The 15517-nt window shown below is 40.5% G+C and overlaps 1 long non-coding RNA gene across 3 annotated transcripts in view; it reads right to left on the minus strand.

The window, feature by feature from the left end:
• The window catches only part of LOC144195036 (uncharacterized), a 28617-nt gene that overhangs the window by 2915 nt on the left and 10185 nt on the right, over positions 1 to 15517 (minus strand). For 2 of the 3 annotated variants that reach the window (XR_013326038.1, XR_013326037.1), the window contains exons 2-4: positions 4715 to 4833; positions 516 to 1293; positions 344 to 407 (exon numbers count right to left, since the gene is read on the minus strand). This is a non-coding gene — a long non-coding RNA (uncharacterized LOC144195036). Of the gene's footprint in view, positions 1 to 343; positions 408 to 515; positions 1294 to 4714; positions 4834 to 9261; positions 9533 to 15517 lie in introns of those variants that run through there. The other variant, XR_013326039.1, reaches the window with a different exon arrangement.

Raw genomic sequence — 15517 nt, forward strand, 5'->3', positions numbered from 1 at the left:
TGTGAGAGTGAGTGAGTGTGTATGTGTGAGTGTGTTTTTTTTTAACATGAGCTCATTGGCTGCCCCTGACAATCCATTTTGGACCCCCATCGTTGTCAATGGCACCCAATGGCTTATTACTTACTGTGGCCCGTTCGTACATCTAACTGCTTGATGTCGTCTTGCCTTTATTGTTTCAATTCTGTGTTTGATGTTGTTCTCAATGAAATACAGTGTTCCCTCGCTACTTCGCGCTTCAGCTACCGCGGACTTAGAGCTTTGTGGATTTTTTTCAGGAAAAAAAAAATTAAAGATATTAAATTATAACTATAAATTACATCATTTTACAAGATTATATACTTACATGTATATTTGTGGCTTAGAGGTTTGTTCACCTGACTCCTATGTGGGAGACTGGGGTTCAAATCCTGGTTGGGAAACATTTTCCCTTAGTTATTTCTATGTATTTGTAGTCAAGACCTTCCAATGATTACAAAGCAGAGTGTAGCCAAGTTGTGGTGCAGTGGTTAACTCACCTGTCTCTTGTCCGGGTGGCCTGGGTTCAAATCCCGGTTGGGACACATTTTCACTTAGTTGTTTCTGTGGACTTCTTGTCAAGACACTCAAATGATAAGAAAGGAAACTGTGGTCACTTGGTGACGTAGTGGTTAACTCACTTGTCTCCTGTCTGGGAGACCTGGGTTCAAATCCTGGTTGTGACACTTTTTCACTTAGTTGTTTCTGTGGACTTCTTCTCAAGAGACTCAAATGATTACAAAGGAAACTGTGGACACTTGGTGGCGTAGTGGTTACCTCACCTGTCTCCCATCTAGGAGACCTGGGTTCGAATCCCGGTTGTGACACTTTTTCACTAAGTTGTTTCTGTGGACTTCTCTTCAAGACACTCAAATGATTACAAAGGAAACTGTGGTCACTTGGTGGCATAGTGGTTAGCTCACCTGTCTCCCGTCTGGGAGACCTTGGCTCGAATCTTGGTTGTGACACTTTTTCACTTAGTTGTTTCTGTGGACTTCTTCTCAAGACACTCAAATGATTACAAAGAAAAGTGTAGTCACTTGGTTGGCGCAGAGGTTAGTTCACAGGACTCCCGTCTGGGAGACCTTGGTTCGAATCCCGGTCGAGACACTTTTTCACTTAGTCATTTCTGTGTACTTCTTGGAAAGACACTCAAATGATTACAAAGAAAAGTGTAGTCACTTGATTGGCGCAGAGGTTAGTTCACAGGACTCCAGTGTGGGAGACCTGGGTTCGATTCTCGGTGTCGCCCTTTGGCTGATCACGACACCATGTAGTCTGGAAAATGGAATAAGAAGAAAAAAAAAGAAAAAAACTTTTAAATTTATATTAAACACTTAGTCATACTTTTCAGCAAAAGGTTATATTCCGAACTGCCTTCGGCAGTTCGGAAGACAGTTGAAGGACCTGTCTGTGCGAAAGGCGTTCTCGGGTCGGCCTTCGGCCGACCCTCGACCGCTTGCTTGGTCAGTGAACCGCCGACACCGGGAAGCGAACTCACGTTCTCTCCGTGCAAAGGCGAGTGTGCAACCCACTACACCAACTCGTGCCCCACTTATACATAGGTGTTGAAACGTTTTATCCTAGGAAAACAGGTGAAACACTTAGTCATTTTTTGGACAAAATGCTTCATTCACCACTGAATACTTATATACACTTAAACACTTAGGCATTTTAACCTTTACTTTTAACTGAATATTTGGAAAATCTTTGCCTGCGCTGGGAATTGAACCCAGGACCACACCGGTGGCAGACTGATGACTTAGCCACTGGGCCACCACCCTATGAAAGAAAGCAGTAGTACTCATAGTTTTATCCAAGGAAAGGGGTTAAACACTTAGTCATTTTTTTGACTAAATGCTTCATCCACCACTGAATACTTATACACTTGAACACTTAGACATTTTAACTTATTCTTTTAACTGAATAATATTGGGAAAATCATTGCCGGCACTGGGAATTGAACCCAGGACCACAGGGGTGGCAGACTGATGACTTAACCACTGGGCCACCACCCTGTGGGAGAAAGCAGTAGTACTTGTACTTTTAGCTGATTCATTTACCTGAATAAAATTAGGAAAATCTTTGCCTGCACTAGGTTTTGAACCCAAGACCAAAGAAGCAGGAAACTGATGACTTATCCACTGGGCCACCACTCTACAACATTAGGCAGTAGTATTTATTGCTTTGTCTCTTTTCACACCCAGATCACACTTAGTCCTTTATTGTACCTTCAAGTGGGAAAAGTTAGGTCAAATTACAAAGCAGAGCAAATCAGGATTTGAACCCAGGTCTACAGAGGTGGGTGGCCAATGACTTATTCACTGGGCCACAGGCTCCCTAAAGTAAGCAGTTGTATTTATTGTTTTGGCTGTTACAAATATTGGTATATTTAGGCTTTTCTTTTTCAAAACACTACATAGTATAGTAAGGCTTTTTTCTTAAAAAAAAAAAAACACCAAGATTCAAACCCCAGCCTCCCACTTGAAAGTCAGGTGAGTCAGAATAAAATCATAATAAAATGAAGTCAATTTTATAAAAAATAAAGTCAAAATAAAAAAAATAAAAAATATTTTTTTTTTAAATTAAATTCAAATTAAGCATTTTTGAAGGGGAATCCCTTCTTCGTGGAAATTCACTTATCCCGGGTGGTCCCGGTTCCCATTAACCGCGATGACCGAGGGAACACTGTAATATGCACTTACTGCATCCTGGCTTGTGTTAGTTTGCACGTTCACTCTTCGTGCCAATTTTAACTGATTGTTTATTTGAAAAAAAAATGTGTGAGGTTTTGGTAGAAGTGTGACATGACCTCTTTAGGTGTCTGGTGCCAAAATAATTAACTGACCAATCAGACAATTGGTATTTGATAGCACTGTTGCCATGGTGATGATGCACTTAAAGTGATTGGGTGAATTCCAAAGGGAGAGGGTTGCTATTGCCAGTTTGTTAAATTCAGTGTTCATTTCTTGAATGAAGGTGACAGTTTTGGATGTTTTTGCATGAACAGGTTTTGTTCAGTTTACCTTTTATGTGAGGTGTCGGTGACTTTTTATTTTCGGAATGAGTCAACATGCTGTTAGTTGTCAAGTCACTGACTGTAAAGCTTGCACTTCTCTTTGTACATTTACTGGATAGCCAAAAGCATTCCTTGTCTCCCTTTTCTATATATTTATGCCTTTTCAATCAGAATGCACAAGATGTCAAATCCAATAAAGATTATATTAAGTTAAATGAACTCTCGTGCCTGAGAATAATGTTAATATACAACCACTGTCAAGAAATTAAACTAGGGGGAAGGCAAACAGTGTATTGTGCAGTGTCAAGAATCACACTTCAACTAATATGTCTTGAAAATACAATGAGCAAAAAATTCAGAGGAAAGTAGAATCAACCTTTTTCTGTACAGTGAGATACTGCTTAAAGGAACTGGGATATAAATAGAGAAAAGCTAAGGGACAGAACTTATTAACAGAAAAGTATTATATTATAAAGGTCTGAGAAAACATTTTTTATCACGTATGGATGGCTTGAAAGTCATAATTATTCAGTGATGAATCTCAAATATAAACATCCTGTTCATCGTACCAATTTTCTCAACAACCTCCACAAGGAGGCGGAAGAGCACAATAGTTCTTTAACTTAAACTTCTTGACACGTTTCAAGCAGTGGTGGACTGTCAGGGCCTAGAAGGCTTTCTCTGCTGGCCTAAAATTATCTGTATCAGAGACTGATGTTAATTATATTTTGTCCATAAATACTGATGAAATAATTCCAAATCGTCTGTCAGCTTCCTTCCATTGCTTTTAAACAATCACATTTTAGCCGTTCATACCTGTCAACTGGTACGTTCTCGCCGTAATTGGTACAACTGAAAGCCCATTTTTATATTGGTACGCTGTACACATGAAAATGGTACGCTAAACGGTGATTTTGAGAAAAAAAAATAAATTAAGGCACTTTCTAGCCATTTTTCACCATCCGCCATTGTTTCTTCCCGGAAACGCATGTCTGCCAAGTGATATATGTACCGGCGCCTCTGATTGGCTAAAAAAAAAAGATCATGATAAACATTTCGTTTTGTAACACTTTCACCATGTGATTTCCGTTTCCTGTTCCCTTGTTTATGTTTACTTTCATTTTCACTTGTTGTTCGTGATTTTTTACAAAAAAGTAAAGTGGTAAGATTTTCCATGTATTTATACATATATGTAAGGGCGAAAACAAAATTTGGTAAGATCACAAATGGTTCGAGGTTGACAGGTATGGCCGTTATTTGTTGTCAGGCTCAGAAAACTAGTCAAAGGCCTTTACAATCAGTTCTGCACTATTTGCAGCATCAAATGAGTGCCCTTAAAACTGTTGCTTTAACCAATCAGTTTTCGAGTTGGCGACACCGAGGACTTCTCGAAGGCTGAGGGGTACGTCATCGCTTTCACAAACTAGGATTGTCTAGTGATAGAGTAACCCAGCCAGAGCAATAGCGAACTGCACAAGAGCATATATTTTGGGCCAGACCAAAAGACGTCAAAACGTCCTGTCCATTGACGCCATTGCTGCCAGTTCCTCCTAATCATGGAAATCCGTTATCCCTCTGACAAAAACGAGTAACTGGGCCACATAATAATATAATACCCAATACTATTCTCTGACATCGCAACTCTTGTCCAAAGCCAATGAGGGAAAAAGTCAAACTTACCACATTATGTTGCAGCTGAAGCTCCAGGTTTGCCGCAATGTCCTCATCCCTTCTTGTCAATTGCTTCTTTTTTTCAGGTCATATTAGTGCTCCGGAGTCCACCAAGCACAAGACAACAACTGCAGAGATTGAAGAAGTAAGAATATGTGTCATCCCTGTGTGACAGTTTCACATTGTTTTAATATTTCACTACACAAATATATACCACAGTTGTCCACCTTGATACATTTTTCATGACACCACATAAATGTGTGTCTTCACTGCTTGTGTTTTATCTGATGTATTCCAATTCACTTACAGGATCCGATGCAAAGTATACACTTTTTTGTGCCTAAAAATGCACAGGTTTTAATAGATTGGACGTCTAGGGAACGTCCAAGGTTTAAAACCCAAAGTGAGCATTTGTCACATCTTGTGACCGGTTTGTTGGCCATGTGTCGGCCAATAATGAAGTGTGGTGCAGCCGGCGTGCCAATCAAAGATGCCGACAGCATGTTAGTGGATAAAAGGCCATTTGTTCAAAGGCCGCAAGTAGACAGGAAGGCCCATTGATGACACTCTAACCGCAGCTAATTGTCAATAGTAGCTTCAATGCTGGTATTTATATATGTTGCAGTTTTTTTTCAAAATACTGCAGAGTGACTTTTATGTGAAATTTGAAAGGGGAAACCCCAGCTACAATGACGTGGCTACCTACTGAGGAGCTCATGCGACAATGCATGACAATTTACATTTTAATATTGTTAACAGGAGAACAAACTAGCATCTTTTGACAAATAATGGCTTGTCATTAAATTAAAGGACATGCACAGTTATGACAAAACAACTTTATCGCATAAAAGTAAACTAAATAATTAAACCGCAACAGAAACCGAGACTTTTCTTTTTGGACTATTTTATCCACAAAGGTTTATGAACAATTTGGTAGTGTACCGTTCCTGAGAGTATTGTTCATTATACACTACTCACACTACACAAACACCATACATACACGTGTGCAATGACATACAAAAGCAACCAGTGAAAATAAAGGCTAGTGTCCCTCATAATTTCTCAACCCACAACAAGCAGTACAGTATATTGCTTGCCCTCAGAGCGTAATATCTGTTCTGGGGCTTGATCCAATAAATTTTCTTATAAAGATGTGATTTATACTTGTCATGTATTGCCTTTGGCTGCAAGTGAAGTTGAACCCAGGAGCGGGAAGCAGAAAAGTGGGAAGTGCTGAATCACAAATTAGGATTTTAATGAAAAATAACTATAGAAATGATCATAACTGGGACAAAGTTAACAAAATAACTAATCAGGGGAGACGCACACTGATCAATCGGCAAAATATTACTTACTGTCACAGGATACAGGAAAACAATGCTCCCACAAAAGACACACTGGTTTTAAATACACAGACAAGGGTTGATGACAAATTGCCAACTCCAAGTCTCAAAAGGCAAGGGAAGCCAAGAGGGAAAACATCAGTCAAAAATGTGTAAATATCAAACAGAGAGGACACACAAGCAAAACACACCCATCACCAACCCCAACCATGTAACAATACAACAATACTTTTGCAATTTATACTCCAGAACCACTTCTTGTCAGAAAAATATGGTGGTGCTGACAAGTCATCCTTTCCTATGGCTTATAGTTATCTTTTGGCTATTGGCTATTTGGCATTTTGAGAGTTCAAGGGAAGACTGGTGGTTCTGTACTGCTCATGTAAATACACAATTAGTTTGCATTTGGCACAGTTTCCTCATGGGTTGGAGTTGCTCCCAGTGAAGGGGCACCTGTAACCAACTGAAGTTGCCTGATAAGTCTTTGAAATCATTAACTTCCTGTGTAAGAGCTTGTAAACAACCCCCCAACCCCCTCCAAAACAGCTCTATCTTGTTGTGTGCATGTGTGTGTGACAGTGCCCACGTGCTGTCCAACAATTGGCGCAGGGTTCTGAATGGCCCCCCTGTGTTCACCCTCTCCTTATCATGTGACCTTTGATCTGTTTGGACAGCGTGACCAACAGACATTGTGACGGACATTCACTCGTTCATCTTCCATACCGCGCATCCTCATAAGAGGTTGCGGGGGTTGCCGGAGCCTGTCCCAGCCAAAGGCAGACTAGACCCTAGACTGGTTGACAGTCAGCCATAAGACACAAAGAGAGACATACGACCATTCACATTCACTATCATACCGCCATCATGGACCGGCTAATGTAGAGGGTGACAACTTAAGACAAAATTGTGTGGGGGTGGAGTCGGTGCACAAACAAAGTCCCAATAATAATAATAATTATTATTATTATCATTACTATAACAACTTTTCTCATTTCAATTTGGAGGGCAAGATTTAACACGTTAATTTTTTCTACTCTGACGGACCGGTATGAGTTGGCTCGTGGACCAATACCGGTCCACGGACCGGTGTTTGGGGACCACTGCTCTACACCATCAGGTGTGACGGACAGATACTTCCAAAATAGAAACGATGCAGCGTGTACCTGCAATATACTTTAAGCAACATCTGATAGGTATTTTGACAATAATATTGACATCAATTGAATAATGTTGGCAGCATTTAGTACAAGAAAGAAAAAACATCAACAAAGTTCACAGAAGAGAAGCAAAAAACAAAAAACAAAAAACAAGGAGCACATCAAGCGCCCAATTCGGAGCAGTAATCAATAGTAGAAGAGAAAGACAGAATGCAGCAGAGTAAGCATTGAAGACAAAGGAACAATCTGCCGTCATCCTGGTGTTGCTTCAGTCAAACAAAGAGCTGATGGCCAGTGCTGATATGACAAGCAGGCCGTGCCAGTGCCAGTGCCTCTGGCCCAAAAGCGGACGGTATTGGCTGCCATTAAAAACTATACAAATGGAATGATAATCAAATGGATGACAGATGTAGCACATATCCCTGAGATTTGTACTTTACATCCAATTGGGACTTTAGTCTCACAGCTCTATTGATAAAAAAAAAAAGGTAGAGAAGATTAACTATAAGCTTTTAAAGCTTAAAAAATATGGTGTAGTAAGTCATTTATCAACTGTGAGCTATTCTTGAGAAAGTACAACTTTGGTAACATGATTTACATGTTACTTGAAGAATAAAGCATTATATTCAACTCTTTCACTTCAGCTTAATTGTTGAAAGTTGAAGCTATTATGAGAAATATTTACAGCAATATTTTCACTATAAATTTTTTTATTTTTTTTTATTTTAAAAAAATAGGACTTTAGAAGTATTTTTGGGGAGAAAATACAGCTTTGCAATTTCCTCATCTCATTTTCCGAAACACTTTACCCTGAAATGGCCCGCGGGGGGTGCTGAAGAATAATGTGTTATCAAAATATTATCATAAACATAATTGATATAAATTATCATTTTCTTTAAAGAATCAATTAAAAATTCAGACTTTCTTGAAGAAAATGAGTGACTTTTAAAACATTCAGGTCTCTCTCTGGTACAATTAACTATTTTTAAGAAGAAAAAAAGCAAAAATCTTTCAAATCAAATCTGGAGAAGATTCAGAGTATGTAGCAACTGCCCTATTATCATCCTCCCTCTCTCATGTACACTTGCATTCAAAGGCCCCGCGAGGCCACCGATGATTTTGACGTTGAGTATCCCCTCATCTTACGACGCCAATTCTCCACCAAGCGTCGCCACAAAAAAAAAAGCCTCTGCCACTCTTCCCCTGGAGCCGCCCGACACCAACACGGTTGCCACGGAGACCCATTGAGATGCCCGGTGGTGACCCTTGACCCAGAGGGAGGCTGGTGAATGTGCCTGAAAGGCCGGGGCATCTGGGGTATCATCTGGCGCTTCACAAAGCCCCTCGCCAGCTGGGGAGGAGGGCAGGACGGGGGGCACCAAAAAAACAGACCGGAGTGAAAGAGAGAGAGAGAGAGAGGGAACACTCTTCTATTTTTTTTTCTTCCCGTCCTCTTCAGAGAGAGTGGCTATTGACGCCGCGCATCTCATTAATGCTCGCACAGCCCCCCCTTTGCGTCCTAGCCTGGGTCTAGGAGCCCAGAGTCCGGGCAGCTGCTGGACGCATTCAAGCTCAAGTGCAGTGGTTGGAGGGGAGGAAGGGGAGGGACAGATAGGGGGGGTTCTTGGACATATGCCACCTCTACAGAGTACAAACTTGTTTTCATCGCCAGTCATCTCTTTCTTCGGATGCCCTCGGGGATGCGGGTTATAACGGAATATGGTATAGGTAAAGTTACAGTCTTTAGGTTTAGTTCATATACTTTCTAGTAAGTGAACAAAGTGCAAAATGGGACTTTGCAGAAGGAGAAATTGTTGCAGTTAGAATAAAAACACAAAGTGCTACGCTATTATCAATATAAGAGACTAACTTTTGTTTAAGAATTGAAGAGTATCATGAATTTGCCTTCAGCTGCAAGTGAAGTTAAAGTGCTGGTGCACAAATTAGGATTGTAATGAAAACTAACTATACAAATCATTAAAAACGGTACAATTTTGACAAAATGAAAACTAAACAGGGAAGACAGACGCTGAAAAATAGGCAAAACATGACTTACGGATGCAGGAAACAGAAAATGAATACTCCTGCAAAAGACATGCCAAAGCACAGGTGTTTGAATACACAGACAGGGCTTGATGACAATTTCCAAACACCTGGTGACACATGAGGGAAGAAGGGAAGCTGAGAGGGACAAATCAGGCGAAAAAAATGCACTTTTGAATGATTTTATACCAAACTGGACAGTTTTCAGGGATTGCTATTGTGTCATAAGCCAGCCACGTTGGACTCCATTGGATCATGTGATCTAAAATGTGCAACAGCTGCCGGGTGGCAGCACGCGTAATCATCCAACGCAAACAATGACACGCACCCCTCGACCTCCCAGAACACCCCTTTGACACCCGTGCCCCTCCCTGAATAAAAGCTGTCTGCTTGAGTGCGTGTGCTTGCCTTTTTGTTTTTGCATTTTGCCTACAATTCTTGGACATTCACAAAAGTTATTTTGGCCCGAAAGCAACATGTTTTCAAACCTCTAAACCACTTTTGTGACACAATATAAATATCACATTCATGCTTTTGTGTCTTTTTGTATGTATCAAACAATATTAAAGCCTTTAAAGACATTAGCCTTTAAAATGCATTAGAATTTAACCATTTCATGCTATAACTATGATTTTTTTAAGCATTAAAGAGCACATATTTTACTTAGTGGCTGCAATTAAGGGCGCTAGAAATGCAGTCCATATTGACCAAGAGTCAATGGAATCAAACACGAGCATTCACAGCTACTCTTCCCTGTTAATATAAATTCCCTCTAATGGTAAGCCAACATTAAAACACTATTAGAGTTTGTATTTACGTTCTTATTCATTTTAATTTCATTCATTTAGTCTTTAGTAAAATTGTATCAATCTCTTTATTTATTTATAGTGTATAAAACTAACATTAAAAAAAATATGGAACACCCTCAACCTAACATATTTTGATGAATGGACCTTCAAAAATTTTTTGGTTGGGCGAATATATTCTCCACAATTCAATATGTCGGTCACTAAGGTACTACTGGTAGTTTGCATGACAGTAAATATTGGATTTGTCATAGAATTTTATATGGACTGAAACAGCGCTATCACGAGTCATAGCACGATTGCTACCTGCCTACAATTTGATGGGTCCTTCTGGCATGAAGGTATATCTTTAGCATACAGAACTGCTATGTTTTGTCAGGGGCCTGGAATACATTGTGCAAACTTGGCTCCTGGAAAAGTAGGGAAAAAAATGGAACACCTCTGCGCTACAAAAAGTAATCTTTCGTACAACTACTAATTCCTCTTGTTGCAACTTATTGTTGGAGCAAATTTTTCTATACAGCATCAATGCCTTTTTGATGCAACTACAAAAGCATACAACTACAAGCTGCTCATTACATTCCAAAATGAACATTACTTTACAAATTTACATCCACACATTTAGCGTACGTGTATGAAGTCCAAATAAGACAGCGGGACTGTTTTCGAAACACAAAATGTGCCACAGGATGCGGATAGTGGTGGTGGTCCATCATGATGGAAACTGAAGTGAGGGGCGGAGCATATGCTAATGAAGCACTACAGGTAAGGTAGCATCTTATCGGTTTTATTTACTCACAAGACTAATGGAGTGAGCTTGCAAGAAATTGAACAAAAAAGATTCATCAACTGTCTGCAGAAATCAGCCTCAATTCTTTTGCCCCCCACCAAGCCCGCGCCTTCCCTCGATTTGCTTCTTTTTTCTTTTTCATCTGTCGTCTGTACTGATGAATAGGGCTTTGCGTGTGGATTTTAATTACTGCTCTGTGGAGGTGGGAATTGGCCATGCATTAAATTGGAATGAAACGCATTTTTCCCTCAGCAGGGGAGGAAGCAGCATGGGAGGGGAAGCGGTTACTGTATATTAATTGAACCATCCAGTGGCATAAAGTTGTGGCTGTGAGGCCCTCGCAAGTGCACGCTTGTAACACACATAAGAGATGACTATAGAGGCTTGTGGAAAGTGAAAAGATCCATTTAGAGTCTGAAAACATCAAGGTACTAGGTGAATTCAAGGCCAGATGGGGTCTGGCTCTTCCTGTGTGGAGTTTGCATGTTCTACCCGAGCTTGTGTGGGTTTTCTCCAGGTACTCTGGTTTCCACCCACATCCCAAAAACATGCAGAGTCGCAAATGGTTGTTTTGCCCTGCAATTGACTGCCACTGATTCAGGGGGTCCCATGCCTGGTCCCTGTAGTAAGTTTTGTGGACTATTCTAGCCTCAAAACAAGGGTAATGAGGGATTTTTTTTTTTTTTTACAATTTACAGTCAATATCGATACTTTATGTCATAGCCTCGTTCAGTGGTGATGTTATTTTTTTTCTTCATACAGCCCGTACCTCCATAAGGGACTTAGAAAAGTCTGGTAATGTCCTTGCAAGCGCTGGCTAGCTTCCATTTTGAGTGGCTGAACCTCTAAAACGGCCAATGTTGACGTGCGTTCGCATTTCTTATGGATGATTAACTGTCTGTTGATAAGAGCATGACCTGAAGTGGCTCCACTTGATCACACTTGTTCCATGCATGTCTCCTGTTGTGTCCTAGAGATAGATGAGCATGTGCAGCTGACAATCACACCATCACATGATGTGCGCGGGGGTCCCAGGAGGCGGTCGACTCATGGTCATCTGCAGTCAGCTGAGAAACTGGGCCTTCTTCTTCTTGATAAGAGGCCAGACGGGCAAAGGACAGCAAAAGGCATGACCTGGCAAACAACATGTGACCGGCTGCAAAAATCACTTACAAATAGACTTCCTGTGGTGGTTTGGTAGCTCTTCTGAACACCATCAGTGCTGAACAAAAAAGCCTATTGTTCACTCACTGCCAATTACATCAAGACGCAGCGTCTTGGCAGAGTAGCAAACATCAACAAGGACAGCACACACCCACGACAACATCAATTCTAGCAGAAAATATCACAGTATCAAGGACAAAAAAAGACCACTCAGGTTCTTTTTTCCTCCATTCCACTTGGGAATTTTGTGTTAAAACATTAGCACAATGTTGCTTATACATTCATTGGCGTTAAAGCAGCTACACTTTGAATATTGTCAATTAAATTCTGCATCTGATTTTGAAACCGTTTCAATTACAAGTGTTATTCTTTCATTGTATATATGTATATATATGTGTGTATGTATATATGTATATATGTGTGTATGTATATGTGTGTATGTATATATGTATATATATGTGTGTATGTTTATAAATATATGTATGTGTGTATATACACAAATAAATAGGAACATGAAAAGCAAAACCTTTATATGTAAAGTTATAAAAGTCCCTTTTCTATTGATACAGTAGAGATACCCATGTCCATTGGTCCATTTAACCATGCCAAGAGTTACATTTCCATGGACACCATGTGAAATCAGTTGCCATAGCAGGAGTAGAACATTGGCCGCCTGGCTGAAAAGCAGGAATCTTAACTACTACAACATATGGGACTTTCCAAATCCTCTCACTTGCTGTCATAGCCCATTAAATCACATATAAATAAAATCATGCAATGTATAGCAACGCCGGGCCGTTAACTCCCGAGATGCGCCTCCTCAATTGGATTTTGATCCATTTCTAAGTTTCACTTCAATCCTCCTGCTCCTCCTCTGTGATTCTCTCTCAGAAGTTTGGCAATGAGCCATGCATGGTGAGACCTTCCTCTGATGGTCTTCCCTTTTTGGCAAAATGCCTAGTATGTGTGTGTGTGTGTGCCTGTGTACAGTGGACCGGGCAGCGTTCTCATAATCATTGCCATTCATCTCCTCGCCAGAGTGTGTCCATGTTTATGCGGGAGGGTTCACAGAGGAGACAACGCTTGTTCTTTTCCCCACATTTTAACCATACGTGCCCACATTAGCTGCCGTATACCAACTTCCGCCAATGACGGAAATACACACCCATTCTGTTTAGACTGGGAGATTCAGCTCCCTGACAAAATGAATTAGAAGACTTCCACGAACAATTCTAGGGAATGGGTTACCCGAAACAATAGTAAATCACAGGACTTCATTAACAAGCTGTAAGCGGACATTATTGTCATTTTAAAAAGCTGTAAATTGATTGAATACATATTCTCCGCGTGGTTTGTCGGCTGTAATCACATGATAACTCTCTCTTGATGATTTGATGGCCGACTTGCCTTGCAAACCACCCTTTGTATAATAACATTGGACATCTCAGTAATAACTTCAGTGTAAATCAGCAGAGGCTGGTAACCATGGCAACTGCTCCATAACTTCGTCTATCCCACAGGTAGATGTCATACAAGAAATGTTGGCTTCAAACCAATCGATAAACATCCTTTACTTACAAATAATACGCTCATAAAATTAAGAGGGCCACTTTGAGTTGCTATTTTTATTTACGGAACGAATAAATTAGTCGGCTCTTTTGGCAGTACCTGAACTGGGACTTCCATCCATCACCCATACACAAACAATTAAAAAGCAAATTGCCCAATCCGTACTACAGGTTTGAGCCGTAGAAAAAAAAAAAAAAGTAATTAAGGAGGTAGAAAAATTCCCCTGGTGTGGAAGAATGTGTCCCTCAGCCTTACTGTAATTTGTTATTCTTGTTTTTTTTTTCCTTCTGTCTCTAATAGCTACCCTCCGCACTTCTCCCCGAGGGCCATTTGCTTTATATTTGCATGCTTGGGCTAGGTGTGTATGTGTGTGTATGTGTGTGTGTGAGGAGTTTAACTGTCTGTTGAATCCCAAATAGACCAGGGATGCACAAGTCATCTCTAAGTGGTACTTTTACTTGTATGAGAAACTGAAGAAAGACCTTGAAGTGTCTCTCTTGGATTGCTTTGGGGCTGTCCAAACACTATTGCCATCAAACCTGTTCTAGAGTTAATACTCGTGCTACTGCTGATTGACTCTTGGTGCATGTTTTCTCTTTTTTTTTGTATTGACAGCAGCCGAAGGGGAGATGCCTCTTCAACCGGTTCTTCCTAGCAATGTGTGTGTTTTGAGAATTCCACGTATGTGCTGCAAGCAAGAGATGAATTTGGAACGTTAACTGCATCAAAGATAGTCATTTAAATGCTATGACTGCTACTAATTATGCCAATGCTACATGTACTATTTTATGGTCTGGTAATATTAGTGATAAAATCTATTGTTTGTTATTGTGATTGTTCTAGCATATTTTGCCAGAGGATGATTATATTTTAGTCACATGCTTTGTTATAGTTTACAGCTGTCTATGTCATATAAAGGTTCTTGGAAATAGTTTGATGGCAATAGACTTTGTTTGAGTGCCTTGAACTGTTAAGAATCACTTTCAGCGTGGAAATTTGGGGCTTGTCAGAATAATGTCAGTCAAATTTTTGTCCCGTGTATATATTTATTTTTCTTTTCCAATAGTGTTTCCTCCTTGCTCATGCACCATTAAGTCCCCTTTGGCTCAAACTGGGATAGATGGTGTGATTGGACAGCGATGTATCTTGACCTTGGTGTCAAGCTATAATTACCTTGGAGGTTCTCCTCGTCTCTTTTGTTACCAATTGTATGTTTTGGTATCTTGAGTTTCCAGTTATTTCTACAACTCTGATTTTTCTCTGATAGAGTGATTAGAACAGATACTTTGTCACAGATACATCTCTTAGGCCATTTAAATAGGGTTCATTGGTTTATGTAGACTTTTGACCACAACTGTATATATATTTATACTCTGCAGCTCTATAGAAATGGTTTAATAGACTTTAACTTTAATATGCTTGCCTACAATTTAAACTACTTTTCATGACTATCGTTGATTTTTATGTCATTTACAGTTAATTTTCTGTGCATGGCCTCCTCAAAGCTTCTTTTTGAATGCAAAAGAGGCAACAGAAACCAGAGGACAGGATTGTGGTACTACATCTCGTATGGCACAATTTACCCTATCTACTGACAGCACAATGTTTGTACAAGACATACGTACGTGCACAGAAACGAGGAGCCGGTGAAGGCTACATGGAGCCGGATCGAAACGGGTGTGAGGGGCTATAGGTGTCCCACAGGGAGGTGGATGATATCTAGCTGTGTGTGGTTGAGAGGAGTTGGGTGATCTATATTCATTGGCCTGCTATCACGGCCTCCCCGCCTCCCTCCCCGTGGCGGCCAGGGGAATGGACCGGTGTGTTTGAATGCATGCGGGTATTGGTGTGTGTCCACTTGGCTCTCCTGGCACTAATACCGCCTGACAATGACGAATGGAGCCGGACCACCCGCTTTGAGCAAGTGGACATCCAGAGAG

Source organism: Stigmatopora nigra, chromosome 4 (assembly GCF_051989575.1).
Source record: "Stigmatopora nigra isolate UIUO_SnigA chromosome 4, RoL_Snig_1.1, whole genome shotgun sequence".
In the NCBI taxonomy this organism is placed as follows: domain Eukaryota; kingdom Metazoa; phylum Chordata; class Actinopteri; order Syngnathiformes; family Syngnathidae; genus Stigmatopora; species Stigmatopora nigra.